The 15,272-nt window shown below is 37.6% G+C and overlaps 1 protein-coding gene across 2 annotated transcripts in view; it reads right to left on the bottom strand.

Moving 5' to 3' along the window:
• Positions 1 to 15,272, bottom strand: part of ABCG2 (ATP binding cassette subfamily G member 2 (JR blood group)) — a 134,489-nt gene that overhangs the window by 116,140 nt on the left and 3,077 nt on the right. The window lies entirely within an intron of this gene.

Here is a 15,272-nt window from a genome sequence, read left to right as displayed (position 1 = left end):
CTAGGTTGAGACTTGATTGGATTTTGCCTTTTTAAAAATTTGAATCTGGGAGTATGGGGGAAGCTTAACATAATTGTCAAAAGTTTAGTCTACTTAACACTTTTTTAACTTAATGAAATCTTAATGCTTTTTTCAACTTAATGGAATTTTTCAGCCTTTCATATTTTTGCTATCTTTTAGGATTATGTAGCAGTTTGGTATTATTTATGAATTCCAAAAATAGATATTGGATTATGTTTGTAAATTGGTCCTCTGGGCACATTAGATTGTATTGGATTCAGAGGTTTCACTTTTACTTGATTAAATTATGTTTAAGGCTTTGATTGGACCAAATCAGTAAGAAGTTAAGTCCTTGCCCCCTTGGTGGGAAGGGACTCACAGAGAAAATGACAAGGCAGAGGAGTTAGATGGAGTTTTAATACTGGAGCCCCAGGATGTAAATACACAGAGAAGCAGATATGTGAGGAAAGAGAGAAAGCTCCAGTAGACCTGGCAGAGCCCTGGGAAGAGAGATAAGCTATTCCCCTGATAGTTTATAGCTGGCCTTGTACAAAGAGCAGAGCAGCGAGTCCAGAGAAAAACAAGGTCTGGGAGAGAGACTAGACTTATTCAGCCTTACAGCTGATTTTGGAAGAAGCTGGGACCACAGAGCCTTTAGAAGAAGAGGAAACCTAAACTCTTGCAGACATCAGTAGCTATCTTGCTCCAACACACGGCAAGACTTTGGTGAGGGAAGTAACTTTATAGAAGCCAATAGATTTCTGGTATTTTGCATAAGCACCCCTTTGGCTGACTAATAGAGACTACATGACTTTTTTGGGTATCAGTATGACATATGAATATTAGAGATGTACTTATGGTTTTACTCTAAGGCACAAATGTCGAGGCCATTCTTTTTATGAGGAAGTTTCATTGCATGGAATGGCTTCAATATATAGTCTTACTATCTATTTGTCAGGAGGAATAACTTAATATCAATTACCTATAATTAAAATTGATACTTTGAGCATATCCAAAATCTAAATTATTTATTTTTAATAGCTGGATAATCTAGATCTGGAAACAAGTTCTAGTTAGAGACATATTAATCTAATCTGGTCTAGAGACATATTAACACATATTTGTTTAGGTATTCATTTTGCATTTTATTCAATCACAGAGGTGTACTAGGAAGCGACAGTGTTTTAAATTATAAGTAAAAACATAGTATTCTAGAACTCTTTCAAGCTAGTAATACAGCCTGCTTGAAAAAAAAATTTTCCCAGGTCAAAATTTCTTAACCTGCAGCTCTTTGGGTCTTTTAGCAAGTCCTTGAATTTAGTTATAGTATACTAACTAAACTTAAACTGGTATGACTCATTTGCAAAACCGTAACATTTTGTTTAGCGCACATCAGAATATCTTTTTAAGAATACAGATTCTTAAGAAGCATACATACTCCCAAAGGAGATCCTGATTGGATATCTGATAAGAAGTAAAACAGATACTTTGCACATACTAGAATGGCTATTATTTAAAACAATAACAACAACAACAACAAAAAACCCAAACAAGCAGAAAATAAAAAGTGCTAGTGAGGATGTAGAGAAATAGTAACACTCATGCATGGTAGGTGGGAAAGTAAAATGGTACAGCCATTGTGGAAAACAGTTTGGCAGTTCCTCAGAAAGTTATGTAGAGAATTACCACATGACCCAGTAATCCCATTTCTAGGTATATAGCCAAGAGAATTGAAAGCAGGGACTCAGGGACAGATATTTTTATACCAATGTTAATAGCAGCATTATTCATAATGCCAAAAAGTAGAAACAACCCAAGTGTTTATCAATGGATGAATATATAAACAAATTATGGTAAATGCGTACAATGAAAGCACAACATTGTGAATTAATTAACACTATTAAAATGTATACTTGAAAGTGGTTAATATTATGTACATATTTTACCATAATAATTTTTTTAATTTACAAAAAAAAAAACAAGTAAACCAGAAATCTGGATTTTAAACAATCACAAGGTGAATCTGCTCTTGAGGCAGATAGTTTGTGGATTACAATTTAAGAAACACCACACATAGAGTAAGATGAGGGGGACTTTCTCAATTTTTTTGTATATATTTGTTTTCCTGTTAGTACTCTAAAATGGACCTAAAATTAATTTCTAAGAAGACACCTGGCTTGGCTTTGCAAAGCTTGTTTGCCTTAATATCTATAAAAGGATTTCAAAATGTTAAAGAGTGAATATTTGTGGGCTACCTGTAGCAAGAGGCTAAAATCTTTTTCTTTATTGTGGTAACATATATAAAACATACCATTTCCAATTTTATTTTTCAGTGGTGTTAATTACATCCCCAATATTGTGCTACTATTACCACCATCCTAAATTCACACTTTTTTAACACTTTTTTTTTAAATTTAAGTTAATAGATCACATCTAAATTCACTCTTAACCAGCATGAAGGAAGAAAAAAATTCTGTGTGTGGACTGGGAGAAGGTGAAGCGGGAAGCACAGATGACGCACTAGCCCATGCTTTAGTCCGTAGAGAAAATGGCAACCGTATGGTTTTATAAATGAGTCATATCAATTTAAGTTTAGTGTCCCTAGCTATAGTACATTCAGAGGTACAATTTCCCAACACAGCAAGAAAACCTTTCTAATGGCACCCTCTAGAGACGAAGACATTAATGAAAGTTTGCATTTGATGATTGACTACAACTGCTAATGATACAGAAATGCTACCTATAGTAAGTAGAACATAATGTCCCCATATCTTTGTATATAATTTCCATTATAACTCACTGTTTATTGGATTTTCTTCTTGATTATCTATGGAAACTAGAGTCTGGATTAAAGTGGCTCTAAATTTATTGTAGGTTTATATTATTATAGGTTTATTTAACAGGTTAAAACCCCTATTCTGAAAAGAAGTATGACTAGCTCAATACAGCTGGTTTTTAGAGATTCCTTCCTAAGTCCTTGTTCTATACCTCATTCTCTCTCTATGTACCCACAAACCCATAAACCATCTGTTCAGTAACCCGTTTTGAAATTCTGAGAAGCCAAGTTTATCGGTTACGTTTCCTGGACCATGAACTCTTGGCTATTAGTACAAGTTGAATTTCTTCAAGAAGCACCAGCATTTGGTGACGTTGTGGATTTTGCTGACTCCTGCTTCCAGCTCCATGAAGTAAGCCCTCCAGGGATCATGTTCTGACCTAAATCTTCTACTCTGGCCCCCTCAAGTTCTTCTGCCCACGAGGCACAGGAAGATGGTGTTTCATTATTGCAGTTGACTTTCCTTGTCTTCCAGGACTCAGAAATCTTAATATTAGATCCAAAGAGGGATGCATTCTCTTCAGTCCTCACCGTGCTCTCTTTATTGTCCATAGAAGTAGAGACATGCATCACACTTTGGTTGGGACCCCAAATCTCACATGTCATTCTTGAAAATAGTCTGTAAGCTTCTGCCTGCAGGTCCTCATTCCCCAGAGTTCAGAACTAGTCTAGTAGGTCAGGCAGAGGCCCAGACATTATGTCATCCTCTCAGCTCTACCAGATCATCAAATGTATTCCATAATTCTACATTTCAGTTTTAACTCAACTAGGATCTCCACTATACCAAGACTTATCTGTATTTAGGTTTCTGGCTCTTCTGCTTTCTAGATTACTAAGAAGGCCAGATAGTTCAGCAAGCAGACAGGACTTAAGCAGGATATGGCCAGGCTGAGAGCAGAACCAGGACAAGAGGCTGTTCAAGCTGGACAGAGGGCCAAGTTGAGAGATCACCAGCAGAGATAGCACTAACAGATTGTCACAATGAACTAAGCATTGGAATTCAGATATCTCATGTAGTTTGGAGTAGAAGGTTGAGGCCTTGGAGACAGAGAGCAAATAGGGACAATCAAAGGCTGGTTGGTATTAAAACCAATGCCATGTACAGGGCAAACTGAAGTACAAGCTGAGATCCAAAGAAACAGGTAAATAAAACCAATCCGGGATCAGTCCTACGGGTCTTATTCCTGAAACTGGGTTTTTGATGAAAACCTTGATGCACAATTCTGCAATCATATGTAAAGGTTATTTGACACCCTGGGATCTATTTAATCAATCAATTAACCTAGCAATTGCATTTTGAGTACCTGCAATGTACATAGCATTGTGAAAAGGCAATCTGGGTAAGGCATCTATGGGATTAGGTAGTTCCTGTCCTCAAGGAATTTACAATCCAAGGAGAGAAAGACAAATATACACAAAGAAATAAACAAATACTAGACATTAAAGTTGCACCATGAGTGAGACTTGCAATGTTTAATAGGAGATCAAAGGAAAAGAAAAAGAAAATTCTGTTCAGATTATCCCATTTAAACCACACACTCGCTAGGAAAGATACTTTTTTTTTTTTTACTTGGATATAGCTTTTTTTTTTTTTTGCATGTAGTAATGGATTTATTGGTATCATTTCTACAAGTTTTACTTAAATATAATGCCAAAGCTTAAGGTATGTCCCATGTTTACACTGTTACCTTTTTAATACTTTTTAAATTAAAGTTAATAGATTGCAAAGAACGTTACATTAAAAAACATTAAAAAAACATAAAAAACATAAAAGGTTCCCATATATCCCACTCCCCACTCCCCACCCCATCATTTTTGTAAATTGTATTTTTTTGAAGATATATACATCACAAGATGCTTTTTTTGAGGTACTGGGGCCAGGGATTGAACCCAGGACCTTATATGTGGGAAAGTGGCATCAACCACTGAGCTATACCAGCTTTCCCAAGTTGGTTTTTCTGTTTATTTGTTTGTTTTTAGAAGGTAACCACTGGGCCAAGTCCGTTTCCCTATTTTTCCCATCTTAACATCACTAAAATCAGGATGAGTTTTTCAATCAATAGCATCTTACAATTGCTGTTAACAAGGTAGAAATTGGGAGCAGACTTGGCCCAGGGGTTAGGGCATCCGTCTACTACATGGGAAGTCCACGGTTCAAACCCCGGGCCTCCTTGACCCGTGAGGAGCTGGCCCATGCGCAGTGCTGATGTGCTCAAGGAGTACCCTGCCACACAGGGGTGTCCCCTGCATAGGGGAGCCCCACACACAAGGAGTGCGCCCAGTAAGGAGAGCCGCCCAGCGCAAAAGAAAGTGCAGCCTCCCCAAAGAATGGTGCCACACACACGGAGAGCTGACACAACAAGATGACGCAACAAAAAGAAACACATATTCCCATGCCACTGACAACAATGGAAGCAGACAAAGAAGAACATGCAGCAAATAGACACAGAGAACAGACAACTGGGGTGGGGTGGGGTGGGAAGAAATAAAATAAATCTTTAAAAAAAAAAAACAAGGTAGAAATTATGATATCGTCACCATTGCCTGTGTTGGTTTGAGTCTTTTGTGGACCTCAGAAAATTATGTTCTTAAATTGAACCTATAGCTAACCTTTGATTAAATCAAAGGTCTAAGTAGGGTACAGCCCAGGAAAGATCTTAAATACTCTTACTGGAATCCTTTATAATTGGAAAAATAAAAAGCCACAGACACAGGAAAAAAACTGCAGAGACAGAGAGAAGCCTCCAGAAGTTGAAATCAAAAGACCCAGAAGAGAGAAAAGTCACTCATGGAGTAGCTTGAAACTGAAAGCAATGAGGCTTGGAGGAGAGGAGAGAGACAGCGGACCCTGACATGGGCCTGATTGCTGAGAGCTGCAATTTGGTGCAACAGCATCTCTAACCAGAGGATGCCTTGATTTGGATACTTTGCTGGACTCTGGCAACCTCTTACACTAAAGTATGAAAACTCTGTATGGAAACAAAAGATTTTTTCCTTAAGGTTATACTGGGCATTTAACATATTGAGATCACTTATTCTGAGAGTAGGAACCACTACAAAATACAAACATTCCAAAGTGGATAATCTACTGACTTCCCCCCAAAGCATTCAACTTTGAATCATAAATACCTTACTTAGACATACTGCCACCAACGGGCATTAAGCCATATAAATTTTAACGGGCCTACCACATCAGTAATATTTGTAGAGGTTCAATCATCTGGGGTATGTTAGAATAACCCCTCTAAAGTGATACACTAGTTGCTGTACTTTGCACAGCTCACCATGAGGAAATAAACACCATACTTGATGAGCCCCATTAAATTTTAGATGTAGCACATAAAATATTTGAGCATGCTGCTGTGACCCATTTATTAAATAACTTGTAAAGCTACCATTTTGGGGTGGGACCAGGTACAAAAAAGTCCTCCAGGCTACAACAGAAGCTGCACTTCTGTCTGATGACTTAACAGACCAAATGGTATTAGCAGTGTCTGTAGCGGAGAGAGATTCTGTATGGAGTGTGAGGCAAGCACCAATAGGATAATCGCAGCACAGACCTCTAGAGTTTCAGCAAGGCTCACCTTCTGACATTTATTCTCCACTCGAAAAACAGCTCCTGGCTTGATAATGGGCCCTAGTTTTTGAGAATGAAACATGACCATGGGCAGTGCAGACTACACAGCTTTCCATCATGAACCATATATTACAATATTCCCTTGTAATATGGAAGTGGTAGATGTGAGGCTGGGCATAAATAGTCCAGAAGGCACATATAATAAGTACGACTGGTTTGACAAAGAATATTTACACTCTTGGAAGTTGGCAGCTCCAATTTGTTCCAACTTCCAAGGTATTTTCTCTTACTGCTACTCTACCTTTTCTTCCACACATGTCAAAGTCTTTGTGGGAGAATTCCCAATAAGCAGTTATCAGAAAAAAAGCACACCTTTGTTCTTGGATGGGTCTGCCAATAATGCTAGCCCTAAGTAGAAGGCAATGACTGCTGTACTATAAGCCACTTGAGGGTGACCCTGAAAGATAATAATGAAGAAAACCCTCCCAGTGGACAGGACTTAGGATGGTAAATCTGGGTGTTTGCTTCATGCCTGAGAAACGAAGATTGATAATGACTTATGGGCAGTGACTTCTAGATTGATTAGCTGGTCAGAGATTTGGAAAAAACTAATGGAAATATTGGTGATGAGATAGAGGTATGGACCTTTGGACTGGGCATAGAGTGTGAGTATATTTGTGTGCCATGCATATATCCAGTAGAGGTAATACTTGATGGTGGAGGCTCTCAAAAATCAGATGATCAAGATGACCTATCTTGTGAATGTCAGTGAGTCTCCTTCTCTAGACCTCTCAGTCCTTGCTCAATGGGTCCACATACAAAGTAGCCATGGCATCATGGAAGGAAGCTACATCTGTGCTCAACAAAGTGGTTTTCTCCTCACCAAGGCTTATCCAGCTACAACTATTGCTGAGTGCCCAATCTGCCAACAACAAAAGCCAATCATAAGCCACTGATATGGCACCATTTTCCAGGGGTACCAGATGGCTACCCCGTAGCAGATTGATTATGTGGACCCCTCCCATCATAAAGGGAACATATGTAGCTAGCTTCATGTTCTCAGGGATCGCTATTATCCTGGAAGAATATTAGCATTCCCTGCCTGCAGAGCTTCTGTCAATACCACTATTCATAAAGTTAACAGAATTTCCTATCCATTGCCATAGTATCCCACATAGTATTTCCTCTGATGATGGACATATTCTGGCAAAAGAGGTTTGGATAGGGATGATCCTCCCAAATTCACTGGTCTTACTATATACCCTATCATTCAGAATCAGCTGACTTAATAGAGTAGTGAACTGGCCTGCTGAAGGCTCAGTTATAGTACTAGCTGGAACACCTTGTAAGGTTGAGAAGCTGTTCTACCAGATGGGGTATAAGCTTTAAACCAGCAGCCAATATAGCACATAGCCAGAATGCATGAGTGTGGGAACCATGAGGGGAATGGCATGGCTCTTCCATTCGCAATGGCCTCCTAGGTATTTCTCTAAATTGATAAATTGCTCCTACCTTCATCTCCTCTAACTGGAATGCTTTTCTCCCAGATAGTCTCTTGCTTCCTTCTCATAATTCTTACAAATATTTGTTCAAATGACACCTTCTCAGGGAGGCTTACTTCGACAACCCTATTTTGAGTTGCCAACTCTCTTGATTACCTGCCTTCCTGATTATCCCTTACTCTACTATGTTTTTCTTTGAAGTCCTTCTTACTCTCCAACATACTATTTGATTTATTTGCTAATTGCTTATTATCTGTCTTCTCCTATTATTGGATGGATTTCACAAGAACAGGGATTTCTATTTCCTTCATTGCTCTATCCCTTGTGCCTAAGACAGTGCCTAAAACATAATAGGTACTTAATAATATTTCTTGATTGGCATGAATATCTTGAAGAGTCTTGGAAAAGAGTAAGCAAATAGCTCTAGTTTTTGACATACAATGTACAAAGATATAAGTGGTAACAGTATGAAAAAAAGTGGGGGAACAGAGGAGTATAGGAAAAGTATATATTTATGCTATCGAAGTTAAGTTGGTATCAAACCAAATATGATTGTTATATATATATGATATTAAATTTTAACCTCATGATAAACACAAGGAAAATAGGTGGAAAAAAAATCCAGATATAAAAGAGAAGCCACTCAATATATTACAACACACACACACAAAAAAAACAAATAACTATAAAAGTAGGCCTTAACAAAAGAATCAAGGGGGAAAAAAGTATAAGACATACAAAGGCTAAACAGAAAAATAGCAGAATAAAGTCTTGCATTATCAGTAGTGACTTTAAGTGTATTAAACTCTCCAGTTGAAAGGCAGGGAATGACAGAATGGATAAAAAAAGAATGACCCAACTATATGCCCTATGCAAAAGACTCGCCTTAAATTCAAAGATACAAGTAAGTTGAAAGTGAAAGGATGGAAAAATATACCATGCAAATAGTAACCCAAAGAGAGCTGGGGTAGCTTTACTAATATGAGATTAAATTGACTAAGTCAAAAACAGTATAAGCAGCAAAGACAGTCATTATATAGTGATAAAGGGGACAATTCAACAAGAAGAGGTAACAAGTATAAATATATATGCATCTGGGAAACGGACTTTGGCCCAGTGGTTAGGGCGTCCGTCTACCATATGGGAGGTCCGCGGTTCAAACCCCGGGCCTCCTTGACCTGTGTGGAGCTGGCCCATGAGCAGTGCTGATGCACGCAAGGAGTGCCGTGCCACGCAGGGGTGTCCCCCTGTAGGGGAGCCCCACGCGCAAGGAGTGCGCCCATGAGGAAAAGCCGCCCAGCGTGAAAAGAAAGAGCAGCCTGCCCAGGAATGGCGTTGCCCACACTTCCCGTGCCGCTGACGACAACAGAAGCGGACAAAGAAACAAGACGCAGCAAATAGACACAGAGAACAGACAACCGGGGGAGGGGGGGAAATTAAATAAATAAATAAATCTTAAAAAAATATATATATATATATGTATATGTATACGCATCAAACTACAGAGCCTCAAAATATATGAACTGAATACTGACAGATCTGAAGGGAGAAATTGATGGTTTTACATTTACAGTTGGAGACTTTAATACACCACTTTCAATAATGGATAGAACAGAGGAACAGATGTGGCTCAAGTGATTGAGTGCCTGCTTCCCACATGGGAGGCCCCAGGTTCTGTCCCAGTGCCTCCTAAAAACAAAAACGAATAATAGGCAAACAAATGAAAAAACCAATTCAGGGAAGCCGATGTGGCTAAGTGGTTGAATGCCAGCTTCCCAATATGAGGTCCCAGGTTTAATCTCCCACCTTAGTACCTAAAAAAAAAAAGACTAGAAGAGCTAATCAGAAGATCAATAAGGAAATACAAGACTTGAATGATACTCTAAACCAACTAAACATGACAGACACATATAGAACACCTCACCCACAAAAAAATAGAATACACATTCTTCTTGGGTGAACATGGACTGTTCTTCTAGAAAGACCACATTTTAGGTCACAAAACAATAAATTCAAAAATATTGAAAACATACAATATATATCCTCTGGCCACAATGGAACAAAGCTGGAAATCAATAACAGAGAGAAATGGAAAATTCACAAATATGTAGAAATTAAACAATCTCTTAAACAATCAATGGGTTAAAGAGAAAGACACAAGGGAAATTAGGAAATATCTTGAGGTGAATGAAAATGAAAATACAACACAACAAAATTTATGGGATGCAGCAAAGGCAGTGTTGAAAGGGCAATTTATAACTTTAAATGCTTACATTAAAAAAGAAGAAAGCCTTCAACTCAGAAACCTAACCTCAAAGCTTGAAGACCTAGAAAAAGAAGAGCAAACTAAACCCAAAGTAAGCAGAAGGAAGGGAATATCAAAGATTAGAATGGGGATAAATGACATTTTAAAAAAAAAACCTAATAGAATCAAGAAAACCAAAAGTTGATCTTTTGAAAAGATCAATAAAATTGACAAACCTTTAGCTAGACTGACAAAGAAAAGAAGAGAGAGGACACAAATACGAAAATCAGAAATGAAAAAGGGGACATTTCTATTGATCTGGCTGAAATGTAAAACAGGCTATAAGAGGATACTATGAAAAACTGAATGCCAATAAATTACAAAACGTAGAAGAAATGGATATATTCTTAGAAACATGCAAATTACCTACATTGGCTCAAGAAGAAAAAGATCTCAAGAAACCAATCAGTAGTAAAGTGATTGATTCAGTAATTAAAAACCTCCCAGTGAATAAAAGCCCAGGATCAAATGGCTTCACAGCAGAATTCTACCAAACATTCCAAAAAGAGTTAACTCCAATTCTGCTCAAACTCTTCCAAAATATTCAAGAGGAGGGAATACTCCCTAACTCATTCTATGATGTCAACATCACCCTCAAAGCAATGCTAGAAAAAGATACCACAAGAATAGAAAACTACAAACCAATGTCTCTGATGAATATAGATGAAAAAATTCTTAAGAAAATTCTAGCAAACCTAATCTAGCAGTATATGTAAAGAATTATATACCATGATAAAGTGAGATTTCTCTAAGGTATACCAGGATGGTTCAACATAAGAAAATCAATGTAATATACCACATGAACACAATCAAGGGGAAAAAACCCCACATGATCTGAATTGATGCAGAAAAGGGATTTGACAAAATCTAGCTCTCCTTCTTGATAAAAACACCTAGAACAGCAGAAATAGAAGGAAACTTCCTCAACATGGTAAAGGCATCTGTGAAAGCCCATATCCTACTTAATGGCGAAAGACTGAAAGTTTTCCTTCTAAGATCAGAAACAAGATAATGATGCCTGCAGACACCACTGTTATTCAATATTGTACTAGAAGCTGTAGCCAGAGCAATTAGGCAAGAAAAATAAATAAAAAGCATACAAATTGGAAAGGAAAAACTAAAACTTTCCCTATTTGAAGACGACATGATCTTAAATACAGAAAATCCTAATCAACAACAAAACTTTTAGAGCTAATAAATGAATTTAGCAAAGTTGCAGCATACAAGATAAACACCCAAAAATCAGTAGAGTGTGTGTGTGTGTGTGTATGTATATATATATATACATACACACACACACAAGCAAAGAATAGTCAGAAGAGGAAATCAAGAAAAAAAAATCTCTTCACAACAGCAACTAAAAGAACCAAATATCTAGGAATAACTCTAATCAAGGATGTAAAGGACTTGTGCACAGAAATCTACAAAACATTGCTAAAAGAAATTAACATAACCTGTGCATGAATTCAAAATTATCTAATTCTGTATCCAAGTGTGCCTAGTTTCTAGAAAGCCAATTAAGTAATATAGGCCCTATAGGCTTCAAATATTCAGAAAGGATGTAGACTGAATGTGTATTCAAAGTTACATCCAGACGGAATGTGAGTGATATGTTAATTCAAGCTTACCTGGAGGGTAGGCGATATGTTACTTCAAGTTTACCTGTAATGTGGGGGATATGTTAATTCAAAACCTATCTGGTACTCAAACACTTAAAACTCTAAGAAACTAACAAAGAAAACTCCTTTTTGCATAAAAGCTCCCTTTGACTCCCAGTTCCTACATCCTCTGTATAAAAAGGACCCAGAAATCATATTCAGGGTTCAGCTTTTTGGACAGGAGTCCCCAGCCCCAGCCAGTCATAATAAACTTTTCCATCTCAGAATATTCCTGAGTCCTAGCCTTCAATACATGAGCACTGAATCTCTCTGCTTTCCACAACAAAATAAAAGTGGACATAAGTAAATAGAAGGACATTCTGTTTTCATGGATTGGAAGACTAAATATTATTACAATGTCAATCCTACTCAAAGCAATTTATAGATTCAATGCAAACTCCATCAAAATTTCAACTACCTCTGTACAGAAATGGAAAAGCTAATCATCAAATTTATATGGAATGGTAAGGGGCCCAAATAACTAAAGCAATCTTAAAGAAGGAAGTTGGAGGACTTATACCTCCTGATCTTAAATTTTATTACAAAGCCACAGTAATCAAAACAGCATGGTACTGGCAGATTCATAGATCAATGGAATTGAATTGAGAACTCGGAAATCAGCCCTCACATTTATGGCCACCTGACAAGGTAGTAAAGATGACTCAAATAGGAAAGAATAGTCTCTTCAACAAATGGTGCTGGCAAAACTGGATCTCCATTTGAAAAAAAAAAAAAAGGAAGAGAAAAGAGAAGCCCTATCTACACCTTATATAAAAATCAACTGAAAATGAAACAAAGACCTAAAAATAAGAACCAAAACTGTAAAACAACTAGAAGAAAACATAAAGATTCTTTAGGACCTTGTGTTAGGCAATGGTTTCTTAGACTTTACAACCAAAGCACAAGCAACAAAAATAAAAATAGATAAATGGGAACTCATCAAAACTAAATCTTTTGTGCATCAAAGGACTTTATCATGAAAGTAAAAGGGCAGTCTACACAATGGGAAAAAATATTTAGAAACCATATATTTGGTAAGGGTTTAAAATCCAGGATATATAAAGAAATCCTCCAACTTAACAACAAAAAGACATAAAGCCCAGTTTTTAAATGGGCAAAAGACTGGAATAGACATCTTTCCAAAGAATATGAAAGGATGCTCAGCATCATTATCCCCCAGGGAAAGGCAAATCAAAATCACAGTGAGATACTATTACACACCCATTAGAAAGTCTGCTATTAAAAAATGGAAAAATAACAAATACTGGAGAGGATATGGATAAATGCGGACACTCATTCATTCCTCGTGGCTAAGTAAAACCGTGCCATCACTGTGGAAGACAGTTTGGCAGTTCCTCAGAAAGCTAAGTATAGAACTACCATATGACCAGCAAGTCTATCACTAGGTATATACCCCAAAGAATTGAAAGCAGGACTCAAACAGATATTTGCACACTGATGTTCAAAAGAAGGACCTACCCAAGTGTACATCAAACAATGAATGGTATATACATATGATGGAATATTGTTCAGGTGTAAAAAGGAATTAAGTCCTTGATACTTGCAACTACATGGGGGAACCCTGAAGACATCGTATTGTAAGATCTCACTGATTTGAAAAATTAAAATAAACAAATTCAGTCAGAATCTAGAATATAGGTTACCAGGAGATGGGGTGAGAGGGCTAGGGAATGGGAAGTTAAGGCTTAAAATGTACAGGGCTCCCATTGGAATCATCAAGTGTTTTGTTAATGGATGGTGGTGATGGTACCACTACACTGTGAATGTAATTAACAACACTGAAATTTATATCTGAATGTGATTAAAAGAAGTGTGATGTGGAGGCATTTTTGGGACTTCGAGTTGTCCTAAATTATATTGCCGGGTCAGATTATGGACTTTATATATCCTGCCTTAACCTACTGAATGTACTGGGGGAAGAATGTGATCATGTAAACTGTTATCTATGTGGGGCAGCAGTGCTCCAGAATGTGTTCACTGATTGCGATGAGTGTGCCACAGCGATAGAGGAGGTTGTTGGTATGTGTGTGTGTGTGTGGGGGGGGGGTGAGTAGTATAGGGGAACCTCTTATATTTTTTAACGTAACATTTTTTTGTGTGATGTATATATCTTCAAAAAATACAATTTACAAAAATGATTGGGGGGTGGGGAGCAGGGTATATGGGAACCTCTTATGTTTTTTATGTTTTTTTTAATGTTTTTTAATGTAACATTCTTTGTGATCTAATAACTTTAATTTAAAAAGTGAAAAAAAAACAAAGGTCTATTTTTTAAAAAAGATGTTAGATTGTATATATGGTAACAGAATAAAATTTTTTAGAAGTTCATGGAACTACACTACACAAACAGTGAACCCTAAGTCAAACCATGGACTATAGTTAATAAAACACTCATAAAAATGTTCTATCATCAATTGTAACAAATGTTCCATACCAATGCAAGGTGTTAGTAGGATGGCATAACACAATCCTGTATGTTATGCATGATTGTTATGTAAACCCACAACTTCTCTAATAAAGAAAAAAAAACAATCTTCAGGCTGAATCTGGCCCTGGGGATATAGTTGGCTGCCCTTTGCCTGGGTGAATAGTCAACTGTGGATTTGTTTGATGCTGGAGTTAGGAGTGATACATGGAGAGGAAAGAGAGGAATTGAGGGTCTGAGAAGGAAGCTGTTATGGAAAGTTAGTGAAGAAGAAATATTTTACAGAATTTTGCCTGATATAGTTCTTCTTCCTGCCCTTTCACTCCACCATCTGAAGTTAAATTTTCAGTTTGACTTTCACTTTTGAATTATTGTGCATTTAAAATTCCCATTGGGGTGCAGTCACTCATTCAACCACCAGGTGGAGTCCCTCTTCTTTTCTCAATAAATCATTTTCATTCCTTTAGGCCACAAATATTTCCAAGAACTGTGTTAGAATACAACTTTGAATTAAAGTCCCTAATCTTAGGGAACTTAAATTCTAACAGAGAAGACAGATGATAGAACATGAGTATAAAGGTATAAGTTAAGATACCTTACTATAGTTATACTTATCACAAGGAAATTACATAAAATAATGGGAGTACTTCTCTGAAAAGATACCATTTGGGGAAGCGGATTTGGCTCAATGGATAGAGCATCCGCCTACCACATGGGAGGTCCAGGGTTCAAATCCAGGGCCTCCTGACCGATGTGATGAGCTGGCCCACGTGCAGTGCTGATGCACGCAAGGAGTGCCATGCCATGCAGGGGTGTCCCCGCATAGGGGAGCCCCACACGCAAGGAGTGTGCCCCATAAGGAGAGCGGCCCCATGTGAAAAAAAAAAGTGCAGCCTGCCCAGGAATGGCACAGCACACATGGAGAGCTGATGCAGCAAGATGATGCAA

Source organism: Dasypus novemcinctus, chromosome 1 (genome assembly GCF_030445035.2).
Source record: "Dasypus novemcinctus isolate mDasNov1 chromosome 1, mDasNov1.1.hap2, whole genome shotgun sequence".
NCBI classification, from domain to species: Eukaryota; Metazoa; Chordata; class Mammalia; order Cingulata; family Dasypodidae; genus Dasypus; species Dasypus novemcinctus.
Note: the sequence above shows the minus strand (reverse complement) of the source record. Positions and strands in the feature narration are given on the sequence as shown.